The sequence below is a fragment of the Giraffa tippelskirchi genome, chromosome 8 (genome assembly GCF_054371585.1).
Source record: "Giraffa tippelskirchi isolate mGirTip1 chromosome 8, T2T-mGirTip1v1.2.pri, whole genome shotgun sequence".
NCBI classification, from domain to species: domain Eukaryota; kingdom Metazoa; phylum Chordata; class Mammalia; order Artiodactyla; family Giraffidae; genus Giraffa; species Giraffa tippelskirchi.
This window is the reverse complement of record NC_137282.1, coordinates 69207076-69224889: the sequence shown is the minus strand read 5'-3', so window position 1 is coordinate 69224889 and position 17814 is coordinate 69207076.

Here is a 17814-nt window from a genome sequence, read left to right as displayed (position 1 = left end):
CGCCAGCGCGCGCGCGTCGCCCGCCTGGCTTGGAATCCGCCCCTCCCCCTCCTTCCCTCACTCTGCCGCCGAGCTGGCGCTGCCCGCGGGTCCACCTGCCGGCCGGTGCTCCCATACACGCGACCTCTGGTCACGAGCCGCCGGCGCGCGCGCGTCGCCCGGCTGTCTAGGTGTCTGCCCCTCCCCCCCCTTTCCTCACTCTGCCGCCGAGCTGGCGGTGCCCGCGTGTCCACCTGCCGGCCGGGCCTCCCCCACTCGCGACCTGTGCCGCCGAGCCGCCGGCGCGCGCGCATCGCCCGGCTGTCAGGGAGTCTGCCCCTCCCCCCCTCCTTCCCTAACTCGGCCGCAGAGCCGCCAGGAGCCGCGGGTCGACGAGCCCGACGGGGCTCTATCCCCTCCCCCCACTTCCCTAACTCTGTCGACGAGCTGCGGGTGCCCGCGGGGCCACCTGCGACCGGGGCTCTCCCACTCGCGACCTCGCCCGCCGAGCCGCCAGCGCGCGCCCGTCGCCCGGCTGTCAGGCTGTCTGCCCCTCCCCCGCTCCTCCCCTCACTCTGCCGCCCAGCTGGCGTTGCCCGCGGGCACCTGCCGGCCGGGCCTCTCCCACTGGCGACCTCGCCCGCCCAGCCGCCAGCGCGCGCCCGTCGCCCGCCTGGCAGTGCCCGCGGGTCGACCAGCCGGACGGGGCTCTATCCCCTCCCCCCCCTTCCCTAACCCTGCCGACGAGCTGCGGGTGCCCGCGTGTCCACCTGCCGGCCGGGCCTGTCGCACTCGCGACCTCTGGTGACGAGCCGCCAGCGCGCGCGCGTCGCCCGGCTGTCGAGGTGTCTGCCCCGCCCCCCCTTTCCTCACTCTGCCGCCGAGCTGGCGGTGCCCGCGTGTCCACCTGCCGGCCGGGCCTCCCCCACTCGCGACCTGTGCCGCCGAGCCGCCGGCGCGCGCGCATCGCCCGGCTGTCAGGGAGTCTGCCCCTCCCCCCCTCCTTCCCCAACTCGGCCGCAGAGCCGCCAGGAGCCGCGGGTCGACGAGCCCGACGGGGCTCTATCCCCTCCCCCCACTTCCCTGACTCTGCCGCCGAGCCGGCGGTGCCCCCGTGTCCACCTGCCGGCCGGGCCTCTCGCACTCGCGACCTCTGGTGACGAGCCGCCAGCGCGCGCGCGTCGCCCGGCTGTCGAGGTGTCTGCCCCGCCCCCCCTTTCCTCACTCTGCCGCCTAGTTGGCGGTGCCCGCGTGTCCACCTGCCGGCCGGGCCTCCCCCACTCGCGACCTGTGCCGCCGAGCCGCCGGCGCGCGCGCATCGCCCGGCTGTCAGGGAGTCTGCCCCTCCCCCCCTCCTTCCCCAACTCGGCCGCAGAGCCGCCAGGAGCCGCGGGTCGACGAGCCCGACGGGGCTCTATCCCCTCCCCCCACTTCCCTGACTCTGCCGCCGAGCCGGCGGTGCCCGCGTGTCCACCTGCCGGCCGGGCCTCTCGCACTCGCGATCTCTGGTGACGAGACGCCAGCGCGCGCGCGTCGCCCGCCTGGCTTGGAATCCGCCCCTCCCCCTCCTTCCCTCACTCTGCCGCCGAGCTGGCGCTGCCCGCGGGTCCACCTGCCGGCCGGTGCTCCCATACACGCGACCTCTGGTCACGAGCCGCCGGCGCGCGCGCGTCGCCCGGCTGTCTAGGTGTCTGCCCCTCCCCCCCCTTTCCTCACTCTGCCGCCGAGCTGGCGGTGCCCGCGTGTCCACCTGCCGGCCGGGCCTCCCCCACTCGCGACCTGTGCCGCCGAGCCGCCGGCGCGCGCGCATCGCCCGGCTGTCAGGGAGTCTGCCCCTCCCCCCCTCCTTCCCTAACTCGGCCGCAGAGCCGCCAGGAGCCGCGGGTCGACGAGCCCGACGGGGCTCTATCCCCTCCCCCCACTTCCCTAACTCTGTCGACGAGCTGCGGGTGCCCGCGGGGCCACCTGCGACCGGGGCTCTCCCACTCGCGACCTCGCCCGCCGAGCCGCCAGCGCGCGCCCGTCGCCCGGCTGTCAGGCTGTCTGCCCCTCCCCCGCTCCTCCCCTCACTCTGCCGCCCAGCTGGCGTTGCCCGCGGGCACCTGCCGGCCGGGCCTCTCCCACTGGCGACCTCGCCCGCCCAGCCGCCAGCGCGCGCCCGTCGCCCGCCTGGCAGTGCCCGCGGGTCGACCAGCCGGACGGGGCTCTATCCCCTCCCCCCCCTTCCCTAACCCTGCCGACGAGCTGCGGGTGCCCGCGTGTCCACCTGCCGGCCGGGCCTGTCGCACTCGCGACCTCTGGTGACAAGCCGCCAGCGCGCGCGCGTCGCCCGGCTGTCGAGGTGTCTGCCCCGCCCCCCCTTTCCTCACTCTGCCGCCGAGCTGGCGGTGCCCGCGTGTCCACCTGCCGGCCGGGCCTCCCCCACTCGCGACCTGTGCCGCCGAGCCGCCGGCGCGCGCGCATCGCCCGGCTGTCAGGGAGTCTGCCCCTCCCCCCCTCCTTCCCCAACTCGGCCGCAGAGCCGCCAGGAGCCGCGGGTCGACGAGCCCGACGGGGCTCTATCCCCTCCCCCCACTTCCCTGACTCTGCCGCCGAGCCGGCGGTGCCCGCGTGTCCACCTGCCGGCCGGGCCTCTCGCACTCGCGATCTCTGGTGACGAGACGCCAGCGCGCGCGCGTCGCCCGCCTGGCTTGGAATCCGCCCCTCCCCCTCCTTCCCTCACTCTGCCGCCGAGCTGGCGGTGCCCGCGGGTCCACCTGCCGGCCGTTGCTCCCCTACACGCGACCTCTGGTCACGAGCCGCCGGCGCGCGCGCGTCGCCCGGCTGTCTAGGTGTCTGCCCCTCCCCCCCCTTTCCTCACTCTGCCGCCGAGCTGGCGGTGCCCGCGTGTCCACCTGCCGGCCGGGCCTCCCCCACTCGCGACCTGTGCCGCCGAGCCGCCGGCGCGCGCGCATCGCCCGGCTGTCAGGGAGTCTGCCCCTCCCCCCTCCTTCCCTAACTCGGCCGCAGAGCCGCCAGGAGCCGCGGGTCGACGAGCCCGACGGGGCTCTATCCCCTCCCCCCACTTCCCTAACTCTGTCGACGAGCTGCGGGTGCCCGCGGGGCCACCTGCGACCGGGGCTCTCCCACTCGCGACCTCGCCCGCCGAGCCGCCAGCGCGCGCCCGTCGCCCGGCTGTCAGGCTGTCTGCCCCTCCCCCGCTCCTCCCCTCACTCTGCCGCCCAGCTGGCGTTGCCCGCGGGCACCTGCCGGCCGGGCCTCTCCCACTGGCGACCTCGCCCGCCCAGCCGCCAGCGCGCGCCCGTCGCCCGCCTGGCAGTGCCCGCGGGTCGACCAGCCGGACGGGGCTCTATCCCCTCCCCCCCTTCCCTAACCCTGCCGACGAGCTGCGGGTGCCCGCGTGTCCACCTGCCGGCCTGGCCTCTCGCACTCGCGACCTCTGGTGACGAGCCGCCAGCGCGCGCGCGTCGCCCGGCTGTCGAGGTGTCTGCCCCGCCCCCCCTTTCCTCACTCTGCCGCCGAGCTGGCGGTGCCCCCGTGTCCACCTGCCGGCCGGGCCTCTCGCACTCGCGACCTCTGGTGACGAGCCGCCAGCGCGCGCGCATCGCCCGGCTGTCGAGGTGTCTGCCCCGCCCCCCCTTTCCTCACTCTGCCGCCGAGCTGGCGGTGCCCGCGTGTCCACCTGCCGGCCGGGCCTCCCCCACTCGCGACCTGTGCCGCCGAGCCGCCGGCGCGCGCGCATCGCCCGGCTGTCAGGGAGTCTGCCCCTCCCCCCCTCCTTCCCCAACTCGGCCGCAGAGCCGCCAGGAGCCGCGGGTCGACGAGCCCGACGGGGCTCTATCCCCTCCCCCCACTTCCCTGACTCTGCCGCCGAGCCGGCGGTGCCCGCGTGTCCACCTGCCGGCCGGGCCTCTCGCACTCGCGATCTCTGGTGACGAGACGCCAGCGCGCGCGCGTCGCCCGCCTGGCTTGGAATCCGCCCCTCCCCCTCCTTCCCTCACTCTGCCGCCGAGCTGGCGCTGCCCGCGGGTCCACCTGCCGGCCGGTGCTCCCATACACGCGACCTCTGGTCACGAGCCGCCGGCGCGCGCGCGTCGCCCGGCTGTCTAGGTGTCTGCCCCTCCCCCCCCTTTCCTCACTCTGCCGCCGAGCTGGCGGTGCCCGCGTGTCCACCTGCCGGCCGGGCCTCTCGCACTCGCGACCTCTGGTGACGAGCCGCCAGCGCGCGCGCGTCGCCCGGCTGTCGAGGTGTCTGCCCCGCCCCCCCTTTCCTCACTCTGCCGCCGAGCTGGCGGTGCCCGCGTGTCCACCTGCCGGCCGGGCCTCCCCCACTCGCGACCTGTGCCGCCGAGCCGCCGGCGCGCGCGCATCGCCCGGCTGTCAGGGAGTCTGCCCCTCCCCCCCTCCTTCCCCAACTCGGCCGCAGAGCCGCCAGGAGCCGCGGGTCGACGAGCCCGACGCGGATCTATCCCCTCCCCCCACTTCCCTGACTCTGCCGCCGAGCCGGCGGTGCCCCCGTGTCCACCTGCCGGCCGGGCCTCTCGCACTCGCGACCTCTGGTGACGAGCCGCCAGCGCGCGCGCATCGCCCGGCTGTCGAGGTGTCTGCCCCGCCCCCCCTTTCCTCACTCTGCCGCCGAGCTGGCGGTGCCCGCGTGTCCACCTGCCGGCCGGGCCTCCCCCACTCGCGACCTGTGCCGCCGAGCCGCCGGCGCGCGCGCATCGCCCGGCTGTCAGGGAGTCTGCCCCTCCCCCCCTCCTTCCCCAACTCGGCCGCAGAGCCGCCAGGAGCCGCGGGTCGACGAGCCCGACGGGGCTCTATCCCCTCCCCCCACTTCCCTAGCTCTGTCGACGAGCTGCGGGTGCCCGCGGGTCCACCTGCGACCGGGGCTCTCCCACTCGCGACCTCGCCCGCCGAGCCGCCAGCGCGCGCCCGTCGCCCGGCTGTCAGGCTGTCTGCCCCTCCCCCGCTCCTCCCCTCACTCTGCCGCCCAGCTGGCGTTGCCCGCGGGCACCTGCCGGCCGGGCCTCTCCCACTGGCGACCTCGCCCGCCCAGCCGCCAGCGCGCGCCCGTCGCCGGCCTGGCAGTGCCCGCGGGTCGACCAGCCGGACGGGGCTCTATCCCCTCCCCCCCTTCCCTAACCCTGCCGACGAGCTGCGGGTGCCCGCGTGTCCACCTGCCGGCCTGGCCTCTCGCACTCGCGACCTCTGGTGACGAGCCGCCAGCGCGCGCGCGTCGCCCGGCTGTCGAGGTGTCTGCCCCGCCCCCCCTTTCCTCACTCTGCCGCCGAGCTGGCGGTGCCCGCGTGTCCACCTGCCGGCCGGGCCTCCCCCACTCGCGACCTGTGCCGCCGAGCCGCCGGCGCGCGCGCATCGCCCGGCTGTCAGGGAGTCTGCCCCTCCCCCCCTCCTTCCCTAACTCGGCCGCAGAGCCGCCAGGAGCCGCGGGTCGACGAGCCCGACGGGGCTCTATCCCCTCCCCCCACTTCCCTGACTCTGCCGCCGAGCTGGCGGTGCCCGCGTGTCCACCTGCCGGCCGGGCCTCTCGCACTCGCGACCTCTGGTGACGAGCCGCCAGCGCGCGCGCGTCGCCCGGCTGTCGAGGTGTCTGCCCCGCCCCCCCTTTCCTCACTCTGCCGCCGAGCTGGCGGTGCCCGCGTGTCCACCTGCCGGCCGGGCCTCCCCCACTCGCGACCTGTGCCGCCGAGCCGCCGGCGCGCGCGCATCGCCCGGCTGTCAGGGAGTCTGCCCCTCCCCCCCTCCTTCCCTAACTCGGCCGCAGAGCCGCCAGGAGCCGCGGGTCGACGAGCCCGACGGGGCTCTATCCCCTCCCCCCACTTCCCTGACTCTGCCGCCGAGCCGGCGGTGCCCGCGTGTCCACCTGCCGGCCGGGCCTCTCGCACTCGCGATCTCTGGTGACGAGACGCCAGCGCGCGCGCGTCGCCCGCCTGGCTTGGAATCCGCCCCTCCCCCTCCTTCCTTCACTCTGCCGCCGAGCTGGCGGTGCCCGCGGGTCCACCTGCCGGCCGGGCCTGTCGCACTCGCGACCTCTGGTCACGAGCCGCCAGCGCCCGCGCGTCGCCCGGCTGTCGAGGTGTCTGCCCCGCCCCCCCTTTCCTCACTCTGCCGCCGAGCTGGCGGTGCCCGCGTGTCCACCTGCCGGCCGGGCCTCCCCCACTCGCGACCTGTGCCGCCGAGCCGCCGGCGCGCGCGCATCGCCCGGCTGTCAGGGAGTCTGCCCCTCCCCCCCTCCTTCCCCAACTCGGCCGCAGAGCCGCCAGGAGCCGCGGGTCGACGAGCCCGACGGGGCTCTATCCCCTCCCCCCACTTCCCTGACTCTGCCGCCGAGCCGGCGGTGCCCGCGTGTCCACCTGCCGGCCGGGCCTCTCGCACTCGCGATCTCTGGTGACGAGACGCCAGCGCGCGCGCGTCGCCCGCCTGGCTTGGAATCCGCCCCTCCCCCTCCTTCCCTCACTCTGCCGCCGAGCTGGCGGTGCCCGCGGGTCCACCTGCCGGCCGGTGCTCCCCTACACGCGACCTCTGGTCACGAGCCGCCGGCGCGCGCGCGTCGCCCGGCTGTCTAGGTGTCTGCCCCTCCCCCCCCTTTCCTCACTCTGCCGCCGAGCTGGCGGTGCCCGCGTGTCCACCTGCCGGCCGGGCCTCCCCCACTCGCGACCTGTGCCGCAGAGCCGCCGGCGCGCGCGCATCGCCCGGCTGTCAGGGAGTCTGCCCCTCCCCCCCTCCTTCCCTAACTCGGCCGCAGAGCCGCCAGGAGCCGCGGGTCGACGAGCCCGACGGGGCTCTATCCCCTCCCCCCACTTCCCTAGCTCTGTCGACGAGCTGCGGGTGCCCGCGGGTCCACCTGCGACCGGGGCTCTCCCACTCGCGACCTCGCCCGCCGAGCCGCCAGCGCGCGCCCGTCGCCCGGCTGTCAGGCTGTCTGCCCCTCCCCCGCTCCTCCCCTCACTCTGCCGCCCAGCTGGCGTTGCCCGCGGGCACCTGCCGGCCGGGCCTCTCCCACTGGCGACCTCGCCCGCCCAGCCGCCAGCGCGCGCCCGTCGCCCGCCTGGCAGTGCCCGCGGGTCGACCAGCCGGACGGGGCTCTATCCCCTCCCCCCCTTCCCTAACCCTGCCGACGAGCTGCGGGTGCCCGCGTGTCCACCTGCCGGCCTGGCCTCTCGCACTCGCGACCTCTGGTGACGAGCCGCCAGCGCGCGCGCGTCGCCCGGCTGTCGAGGTGTCTGCCCCGCCCCCCCTTTCCTCACTCTGCCGCCGAGCTGGCGGTGCCCGCGTGTCCACCTGCCGGCCGGGCCTCCCCCACTCGCGACCTGTGCCGCCGAGCCGCCGGCGCGCGCGCATCGCCCGGCTGTCAGGGAGTCTGCCCCTCCCCCCCTCCTTCCCCAACTCGGCCGCAGAGCCGCCAGGAGCCGCGGGTCGACGAGCCCGACGGGGCTCTATCCCCTCCCCCCACTTCCCTGACTCTGCCGCCGAGCCGGCGGTGCCCGCGTGTCCACCTGCCGGCCGGGCCTCTCGCACTCGCGATCTCTGGTGACGAGACGCCAGCGCGCGCGCGTCGCCCGCCTGGCTTGGAATCCGCCCCTCCCCCTCCTTCCCTCACTCTGCCGCCGAGCTGGCGCTGCCCGCGGGTCCACCTGCCGGCCGGTGCTCCCCTACACGCGACCTCTGGTCACGAGCCGCCGGCGCGCGCGCGTCGCCCGGCTGTCTAGGTGTCTGCCCCTCCCCCCCCTTTCCTCACTCTGCCGCCGAGCTGGCGGTGCCCGCGTGTCCACCTGCCGGCCGGGCCTCCCCCACTCGCGACCTGTGCCGCCGAGCCGCCGGCGCGCGCGCATCGCCCGGCTGTCAGGGAGTCTGCCCCTCCCCCCCTCCTTCCCTAACTCGGCCGCAGAGCCGCCAGGAGCCGCGGGTCGACGAGCCCGACGGGGCTCTATCCCCTCCCCCCACTTCCCTAGCTCTGTCGACGAGCTGCGGGTGCCCGCGGGTCCACCTGCGACCGGGGCTCTCCCACTCGCGACCTCGCCCGCCTAGCCGCCAGCGCGCGCCCGTCGCCCGGCTGTCAGGCTGTCTGCCCCTCCCCCGCTCCTCCCCTCACTCTGCCGCCCAGCTGGCGTTGCCCGCGGGCACCTGCCGGCCGGGCCTCTCCCACTGGCGACCTCGCCCGCCCAGCCGCCAGCGCGCGCCCGTCGCCCGCCTGGCAGTGCCCGCGGGTCGACCAGCCGGACGGGGCTCTATCCCCTCCCCCCCTTCCCTAACCCTGCCGACGAGCTGCGGGTGCCCGCGTGTCCACCTGCCGGCCTGGCCTCTCGCACTCGCGACCTCTGGTGACGAGCCGCCAGCGCGCGCGCGTCGCCCGGCTGTCGAGGTGTCTGCCCCGCCCCCCCTTTCCTCACTCTGCCGCCGAGCTGGCGGTGCCCGCGTGTCCACCTGCCGGCCGGGCCTCCCCCACTCGCGACCTGTGCCGCCGAGCCGCCGGCGCGCGCGCATCGCCCGGCTGTCAGGGAGTCTGCCCCTCCCCCCCTCCTTCCCTAACTCGGCCGCAGAGCCGCCAGGAGCCGCGGGTCGACGAGCCCGACGGGGCTCTATCCCCTCCCCCCACTTCCCTGACTCTGCCGCCGAGCTGGCGGTGCCCGCGTGTCCACCTGCCGGCCGGGCCTCTCGCACTCGCGACCTCTGGTGACGAGCCGCCAGCGCGCGCGCGTCGCCCGGCTGTCGAGGTGTCTGCCCCGCCCCCCCTTTCCTCACTCTGCCGCCGAGCTGGCGGTGCCCGCGTGTCCACCTGCCGGCCGGGCCTCCCCCACTCGCGACCTGTGCCGCCGAGCCGCCGGCGCGCGCGCATCGCCCGGCTGTCAGGGAGTCTGCCCCTCCCCCCCTCCTTCCCTAACTTGGCCGCAGAGCCGCCAGGAGCCGCGGGTCGACGAGCCCGACGGGGCTCTATCCCCTCCCCCCACTTCCCTGACTCTGCCGCCGAGCCGGCGGTGCCCGCGTGTCCACCTGCCGGCCGGGCCTCTCGCACTCGCGATCTCTGGTGACGAGACGCCAGCGCGCGCGCGTCGCCCGCCTGGCTTGGAATCCGCCCCTCCCCCTCCTTCCTTCACTCTGCCGCCGAGCTGGCGGTGCCCGCGGGTCCACCTGCCGGCCGGGCCTGTCGCACTCGCGACCTCTGGTCACGAGCCGCCAGCGCGCGCGCGTCGCCCGGCTGTCGAGGTGTCTGCCCCGCCCCCCCTTTCCTCACTCTGCCGCCGAGCTGGCGGTGCCCGCGTGTCCACCTGCCGGCCGGGCCTCCCCCACTCGCGACCTGTGCCGCCGAGCCGCCGGCGCGCGCGCATCGCCCGGCTGTCAGGGAGTCTGCCCCTCCCCCCCTCCTTCCCCAACTCGGCCGCAGAGCCGCCAGGAGCCGCGGGTCGACGAGCCCGACGGGGCTCTATCCCCTCCCCACACTTCCCTGACTCTGCCGCCGAGCCGGCGGTGCCCCCGTGTCCACCTGCCGGCCGGGCCTCTCGCACTCGCGACCTCTGGTGACGAGCCGCCAGCGCGCGCGCATCGCCCGGCTGTCGAGGTGTCTGCCCCGCCCCCCCTTTCCTCACTCTGCCGCCGAGCTGGCGGTGCCCGCGTGTCCACCTGCCGGCCGGGCCTCCCCCACTCGCGACCTGTGCCGCCGAGCCGCCGGCGCGCGCGCATCGCCCGGCTGTCAGGGAGTCTGCCCCTCCCCCCCTCCTTCCCCAACTCGGCCGCAGAGCCGCCAGGAGCCGCGGGTCGACGAGCCCGACGGGGCTCTATCCCCTCCCCCCACTTCCCTGACTCTGCCGCCGAGCCGGCGGTGCCCGCGTGTCCACCTGCCGGCCGGGCCTCTCGCACTCGCGATCTCTGGTGACGAGACGCCAGCGCGCGCGCGTCGCCCGCCTGGCTTGGAATCCGCCCCTCCCCCTCCTTCCCTCACTCTGCCGCCGAGCTGGCGGTGCCCGCGGGTCCACCTGCCGGCCGGTGCTCCCCTACACGCGACCTCTGGTCACGAGCCGCCGGCGCGCGCGCGTCGCCCGGCTGTCTAGGTGTCTGCCCCTCCCCCCCCTTTCCTCACTCTGCCGCCGAGCTGGCGGTGCCCGCGTGTCCACCTGCCGGCCGGGCCTCCCCCACTCGCGACCTGTGCCGCCGAGCCGCCGGCGCGCGCGCATCGCCCGGCTGTCAGGGAGTCTGCCCCTCCCCCCCTCCTTCCCTAACTCGGCCGCAGAGCCGCCAGGAGCCGCGGGTCGACGAGCCCGACGGGGCTCTATCCCCTCCCCCCACTTCCCTAACTCTGTCGACGAGCTGCGGGTGCCCGCGGGGCCACCTGCGACCGGGGCTCTCCCACTCGCGACCTCGCCCGCCGAGCCGCCAGCGCGCGCCCGTCGCCCGGCTGTCAGGCTGTCTGCCCCTCCCCCGCTCCTCCCCTCACTCTGCCGCCCAGGTGGCGTTGCCCGCGGGCACCTGCCGGCCGGGCCTCTCCCACTGGCGACCTCGCCCGCCCAGCCGCCAGCGCGCGCCCGTCGCCCGCCTGGCAGTGCCCGCGGGTCGACCAGCCGGACGGGGCTCTATCCCCTCCCCCCCTTCCCTAACCCTGCCGACGAGCTGCGGGTGCCCGCGTGTCCACCTGCCGGCCTGGCCTCTCGCACTCGCGACCTCTGGTGACGAGCCGCCAGCGCGCGCGCGTCGCCCGGCTGTCGAGGTGTCTGCCCCGCCCCCCCTTTCCTCACTCTGCCGCCGAGCTGGCGGTGCCCCCGTGTCCACCTGCCGGCCGGGCCTCTCGCACTCGCGACCTCTGGTGACGAGCCGCCAGCGCGCGCGCATCGCCCGGCTGTCGAGGTGTCTGCCCCGCCCCCCCTTTCCTCACTCTGCCGCCGAGCTGGCGGTGCCCGCGTGTCCACCTGCCGGCCGGGCCTCCCCCACTCGCGACCTGTGCCGCCGAGCCGCCGGCGCGCGCGCATCGCCCGGCTGTCAGGGAGTCTGCCCCTCCCCCCCTCCTTCCCCAACTCGGCCGCAGAGCCGCCAGGAGCCGCGGGTCGACGAGCCCGACGGGGCTCTATCCCCTCCCCCCACTTCCCTGACTCTGCCGCCGAGCCGGCGGTGCCCGCGTGTCCACCTGCCGGCCGGGCCTCTCGCACTCGCGATCTCTGGTGACGAGACGCCAGCGCGCTCGCGTCGCCCGCCTGGCTTGGAATCCGCCCCTCCCCCTCCTTCCCTCACTCTGCCGCCGAGCTGGCGCTGCCCGCGGGTCCACCTGCCGGCCGGTGCTCCCATACACGCGACCTCTGGTCACGAGCCGCCGGCGCGCGCGCGTCGCCCGGCTGTCTAGGTGTCTGCCCCTCCCCCCCCTTTCCTCACTCTGCCGCCGAGCTGGCGGGGCCCGCGTGTCCACCTGCCGGCCGGGCCTCCCCCACTCGCGACCTGTGCCGCCGAGCCGCCGGCGCGCGCGCATCGCCCGGCTGTCAGGGAGTCTGCCCCTCCCCCCCTCCTTCCCTAACTCGGCCGCAGAGCCGCCAGGAGCCGCGGGTCGACGAGCCCGACGGGGCTCTATCCCCTCCCCCCACTTCCCTAGCTCTGTCGACGAGCTGCGGGTGCCCGCGGGTCCACCTGCGACCGGGGCTCTCCCACTCGCGACCTCGCCCGCCGAGCCGCCAGCGCGCGCCCGTCGCCCGGCTGTCAGGCTGTCTGCCCCTCCCCCGCTCCTCCCCTCACTGTGCCGCCCAGCTGGCGTTGCCCGCGGGCACCTGCCGGCCGGGCCTCTCCCACTGGCGACCTCGCCCGCCCAGCCGCCAGCGCGCGCCCGTCGCCCGCCTGGCAGTGCCCGCGGGTCGACCAGCCGGAAGGGGCTCTATCCCCTCCCCCCCTTCCCTAACCCTGCCGACGAGCTGCGGGTGCCCGCGTGTCCACCTGCCGGCCTGGCCTCTCGCACTCGCGACCTCTGGTGACGAGCCGCCAGCGCGCGCGCGTCGCCCGGCTGTCGAGGTGTCTGCCCCGCCCCCCCTTTCCTCACTCTGCCGCCGAGCTGGCGGTGCCCGCGTGTCCACCTGCCGGCCGGGCCTCCCCCACTCGCGACCTGTGCCGCCGAGCCGCCGGCGCGCGTGCATCGCCCGGCTGTCAGGGAGTCTGCCCCTCCCCCCCTCCTTCCCTAACTCGGCCGCAGAGCCGCCAGGAGCCGCGGGTCGACGAGCCCGACGGGGCTCTATCCCCTCCCCCCACTTCCCTGACTCTGCCGCCGAGCCGGCGGTGCCCGCGTGTCCACCTGCCGGCCGGGCCTCTCGCACTCGCGATCTCTGGTGACGAGACGCCAGCGCGCGCGCGTCGCCCGCCTGGCTTGGAATCCGCCCCTCCCCCTCCTTCCTTCACTCTGCCGCCGAGCTGGCGGTGCCCGCGGGTCCACCTGCCGGCCGGGCCTGTCGCACTCGCGACCTCTGGTCACGAGCCGCCAGCGCGCGCGCGTCGCCCGGCTGTCGAGGTGTCTGCCCCGCCCCCCCTTTCCTCACTCTGCCGCCGAGCTGGCGGTGCCCGCGTGTCCACCTGCCGGCCGGGCCTCCCCCACTCGCGACCTGTGCCGCCGAGCCGCCGGCGCGCGCGCATCGCCCGGCTGTCAGGGAGTCTGCCCCTCCCCCCCTCCTTCCCCAACTCGGCCGCAGAGCCGCCAGGAGCCGCGGGTCGACGAGCCCGACGGGGCTCTATCCCCTCCCCACACTTCCCTGACTCTGCCGCCGAGCCGGCGGTGCCCCCGTGTCCACCTGCCGGCCGGGCCTCTCGCACTCGCGACCTCTGGTGACGAGCCGCCAGCGCGCGCGCATCGCCCGGCTGTCGAGGTGTCTGCCCCGCCCCCCCTTTCCTCACTCTGCCGCCGAGCTGGCGGTGCCCGCGTGTCCACATGCCGGCCGGGCCTCCCCCACTCGCGACCTGTGCCGCCGAGCCGCCGGCGCGCGCGCATCGCCCGGCTGTCAGGGAGTCTGCCCCTCCCCCCCTCCTTCCCCAACTCGGCCGCAGAGCCGCCAGGAGCCGCGGGTCGACGAGCCCGACGGGGCTCTATCCCCTCCCCCCACTTCCCTGACTCTGCCGCCGAGCCGGCGGTGCCCGCGTGTCCACCTGCCGGCCGGGCCTCTCGCACTCGCGATCTCTGGTGACGAGACGCCAGCGCGCGCGCGTCGCCCGCCTGGCTTGGAATCCGCCCCTCCCCCTCCTTCCCTCACTCTGCCGCCGAGCTGGCGGTGCCCGCGGGTCCACCTGCCGGCCGTTGCTCCCCTACACGCGACCTCTGGTCACGAGCCGCCGGCGCGCGCGCGTCGCCCGGCTGTCTAGGTGTCTGCCCCTCCCCCCCCTTTCCTCACTCTGCCGCCGAGCTGGCGGTGCCCGCGTGTCCACCTGCCGGCCGGGCCTCCCCCACTCGCGACCTGTGCCGCCGAGCCGCCGGCGCGCGCGCATCGCCCGGCTGTCAGGGAGTCTGCCCCTCCCCCCCTCCTTCCCTAACTCGGCCGCAGAGCCGCCAGGAGCCGCGGGTCGACGAGCCCGACGGGGCTCTATCCCCTCCCCCCACTTCCCTAACTCTGTCGACGAGCTGCGGGTGCCCGCGGGGCCACCTGCGACCGGGGCTCTCCCACTCGCGACCTCGCCCGCCGAGCCGCCAGCGCGCGCCCGTCGCCCGGCTGTCAGGCTGTCTGCCCCTCCCCCGCTCCTCCCCTCACTCTGCCGCCCAGCTGGCGTTGCCCGCGGGCACCTGCCGGCCGGGCCTCTCCCACTGGCGACCTCGCCCGCCCAGCCGCCAGCGCGCGCCCGTCGCCCGCCTGGCAGTGCCCGCGGGTCGACCAGCCGGACGGGGCTCTATCCCCTCCCCCCCTTCCCTAACCCTGCCGACGAGCTGCGGGTGCCCGCGTGTCCACCTGCCGGCCTGGCCTCTCGCACTCGCGACCTCTGGTGACGAGCCGCCAGCGCGCGCGCGTCGCCCGGCTGTCGAGGTGTCTGCCCCGCCCCCCCTTTCCTCACTCTGCCGCCGAGCTGGCGGTGCCCCCGTGTCCACCTGCCGGCCGGGCCTCTCGCACTCGCGACCTCTGGTGACGAGCCGCCAGCGCGCGCGCATCGCCCGGCTGTCGAGGTGTCTGCCCCGCCCCCCCTTTCCTCACTCTGCCGCCGAGCTGGCGGTGCCCGCGTGTCCACCTGCCGGCCGGGCCTCCCCCACTCGCGACCTGTGCCGCCGAGCCGCCGGCGCGCGCGCATCGCCCGGCTGTCAGGGAGTCTGCCCCTCCCCCCCTCCTTCCCCAACTCGGCCGCAGAGCCGCCAGGAGCCGCGGGTCGACGAGCCCGACGGGGCTCTATCCCCTCCCCCCACTTCCCTGACTCTGCCGCCGAGCCGGCGGTGCCCGCGTGTCCACCTGCCGGCCGGGCCTCTCGCACTCGCGATCTCTGGTGACGAGACGCCAGCGCGCGCGCGTCGCCCGCCTGGCTTGGAATCCGCCCCTCCCCCTCCTTCCCTCACTCTGCCGCCGAGCTGGCGCTGCCCGCGGGTCCACCTGCCGGCCGGTGCTCCCATACACGCGACCTCTGGTCACGAGCCGCCGGCGCGCGCGCGTCGCCCGGCTGTCTAGGTGTCTGCCCCTCCCCCCCCTTTCCTCACTCTGCCGCCGAGCTGGCGGTGCCCGCGTGTCCACCTGCCGGCCGGGCCTCCCCCACTCGCGACCTGTGCCGCCGAGCCGCCGGCGCGCGCGCATCGCCCGGCTGTCAGGGAGTCTGCCCCTCCCCCCCTCCTTCCCTAACTCGGCCGCAGAGCCGCCAGGAGCCGCGGGTCGACGAGCCCGACGGGGCTCTATCCCCTCCCCCCACTTCCCTAACTCTGTCGACGAGCTGCGGGTGCCCGCGGGGCCACCTGCGACCGGGGCTCTCCCACTCGCGACCTCGCCCGCCGAGCCGCCAGCGCGCGCCCGTCGCCCGGCTGTCAGGCTGTCTGCCCCTCCCCCGCTCCTCCCCTCACTCTGCCGCCCAGCTGGCGTTGCCCGCGGGCACCTGCCGGCCGGGCCTCTCCCACTGGCGACCTCGCCCGCCCAGCCGCCAGCGCGCGCCCGTCGCCCGCCTGGCAGTGCCCGCGGGTCGACCAGCCGGACGGGGCTCTATCCCCTCCCCCCCCTTCCCTAACCCTGCCGACGAGCTGCGGGTGCCCGCGTGTCCACCTGCCGGCCGGGCCTGTCGCACTCGCGACCTCTGGTGACGAGCCGCCAGCGCGCGCGCGTCGCCCGGCTCTCGAGGTGTCTGCCCCGCCCCCCCTTTCCTCACTCTGCCGCCGAGCTGGCGGTGCCCGCGTGTCCACCTGCCGGCCGGGCCTCCCCCACTCGCGACCTGTGCCGCCGAGCCGCCGGCGCGCGCGCATCGCCCGGCTGTCAGGGAGTCTGCCCCTCCCCCCCTCCTTCCCCAACTCGGCCGCAGAGCCGCCAGGAGCCGCGGGTCGACGAGCCCGACGGGGCTCTATCCCCTCCCCCCACTTCCCTGACTCTGCCGCCGAGCCGGCGGTGCCCCCGTGTCCACCTGCCGGCCGGGCCTCTCGCACTCGCGACCTCTGGTGACGAGCCGCCAGCGCGCGCGCGTCGCCCGGCTGTCGAGGTGTCTGCCCCGCCCCCCCTTTCCTCACTCTGCCGCCTAGTTGGCGGTGCCCGCGTGTCCACCTGCCGGCCGGGCCTCCCCCACTCGCGACCTGTGCCGCCGAGCCGCCGGCGCGCGCGCATCGCCCGGCTGTCAGGGAGTCTGCCCCTCCCCCCCTCCTTCCCCAACTCGGCCGCAGAGCCGCCAGGAGCCGCGGGTCGACGAGCCCGACGGGGCTCTATCCCCTCCCCCCACTTCCCTGACTCTGCCGCCGAGCCGGCGGTGCCCGCGTGTCCACCTGCCGGCCGGGCCTCTCGCACTCGCGATCTCTGGTGACGAGACGCCAGCGCGCGCGCGTCGCCCGCCTGGCTTGGAATCCGCCCCTCCCCCTCCTTCCCTCACTCTGCCGCCGAGCTGGCGCTGCCCGCGGGTCCACCTGCCGGCCGGTGCTCCCATACACGCGACCTCTGGTCACGAGCCGCCGGCGCGCGCGCGTCGCCCGGCTGTCTAGGTGTCTGCCCCTCCCCCCCCTTTCCTCACTCTGCCGCCGAGCTGGCGGTGCCCGCGTGTCCACCTGCCGGCCGGGCCTCCCCCACTCGCGACCTGTGCCGCCGAGCCGCCGGCGCGCGCGCATCGCCCGGCTGTCAGGGAGTCTGCCCCTCCCCCCCTCCTTCCCTAACTCGGCCGCAGAGCCGCCAGGAGCCGCGGGTCGACGAGCCCGACGGGGCTCTATCCCCTCCCCCCACTTCCCTAACTCTGTCGACGAGCTGCGGGTGCCCGCGGGGCCACCTGCGACCGGGGCTCTCCCACTCGCGACCTCGCCCGCCGAGCCGCCAGCGCGCGCCCGTCGCCCGGCTGTCAGGCTGTCTGCCCCTCCCCCGCTCCTCCCCTCACTCTGCCGCCCAGCTGGCGTTGCCCGCGGGCACCTGCCGGCCGGGCCTCTCCCACTGGCGACCTCGCCCGCCCAGCCGCCAGCGCGCGCCCGTCGCCCGCCTGGCAGTGCCCGCGGGTCGACCAGCCGGACGGGGCTCTATCCCCTCCCCCCCCTTCCCTAACCCTGCCGACGAGCTGCGGGTGCCCGCGTGTCCACCTGCCGGCCGGGCCTGTCGCACTCGCGACCTCTGGTGACAAGCCGCCAGCGCGCGCGCGTCGCCCGGCTGTCGAGGTGTCTGCCCCGCCCCCCCTTTCCTCACTCTGCCGCCGAGCTGGCGGTGCCCACGTGTCCACCTGCCGGCCGGGCCTCCCCCACTCGCGACCTGTGCCGCCGAGCCGCCGGCGCGCGCGCATCGCCCGGCTGTCAGGGAGTCTGCCCCTCCCCCCCTCCTTCCCCAACTCGGCCGCAGAGCCGCCAGGAGCCGCGGGTCGACGAGCCCGACGGGGCTCTATCCCCTCCCCCCACTTCCCTGACTCTGCCGCCGAGCCGGCGGTGCCCGCGTGTCCACCTGCCGGCCGGGCCTCTCGCACTCGCGATCTCTGGTGACGAGACGCCAGCGCGCGCGCGTCGCCTGCCTGGCTTGGAATCCGCCCCTCCCCCTCCTTCCTTCACTCTGCCGCCGAGCTGGCGGTGCCCGCGGGTCCACCTGCCGGCCGGGCCTGTCGCACTCGCGACCTCTGGTCACGAGCCGCCAGCGCGCGCGCGTCGCCCGGCTGTCGAGGTGTCTGCCCCGCCCCCCCTTTCCTCACTCTGCCGCCGAGCTGGCGGTGCCCGCGTGTCCACCTGCCGGCCGGGCCTCCCCCACTCGCGACCTGTGCCGCCGAGCCGCCGGCGCGCGCGCATCGCCCGGCTGTCAGGGAGTCTGCCCCTCCCCCCCTCCTTCCCCAACTCGGCCGCAGAGCCGCCAGGAGCCGCGGGTCGACGAGCCCGACGGGGCTCTATCCCCTCCCCACACTTCCCTGACTCTGCCGCCGAGCCGGCGGTGCCCCCGTGTCCACCTGCCGGCCGGGCCTCTCGCACTCGCGACCTCTGGTGACGAGCCGCCAGCGCGCGCGCATCGCCCGGCTGTCGAGGTGTCTGCCCCGCCCCCCCTTTCCTCACTCTGCCGCCGAGCTGGCGGTGCCCGCGTGTCCACATGCCGGCCGGGCCTCCCCCACTCGCGACCTGTGCCGCCGAGCCGCCGGCGCGCGCGCATCGCCCGGCTGTCAGGGAGTCTGCCCCTCCCCCCCTCCTTCCCCAACTCGGCCGCAGAGCCGCCAGGAGCCGCGGGTCGACGAGCCCGACGGGGCTCTATCCCCTCCCCCCAC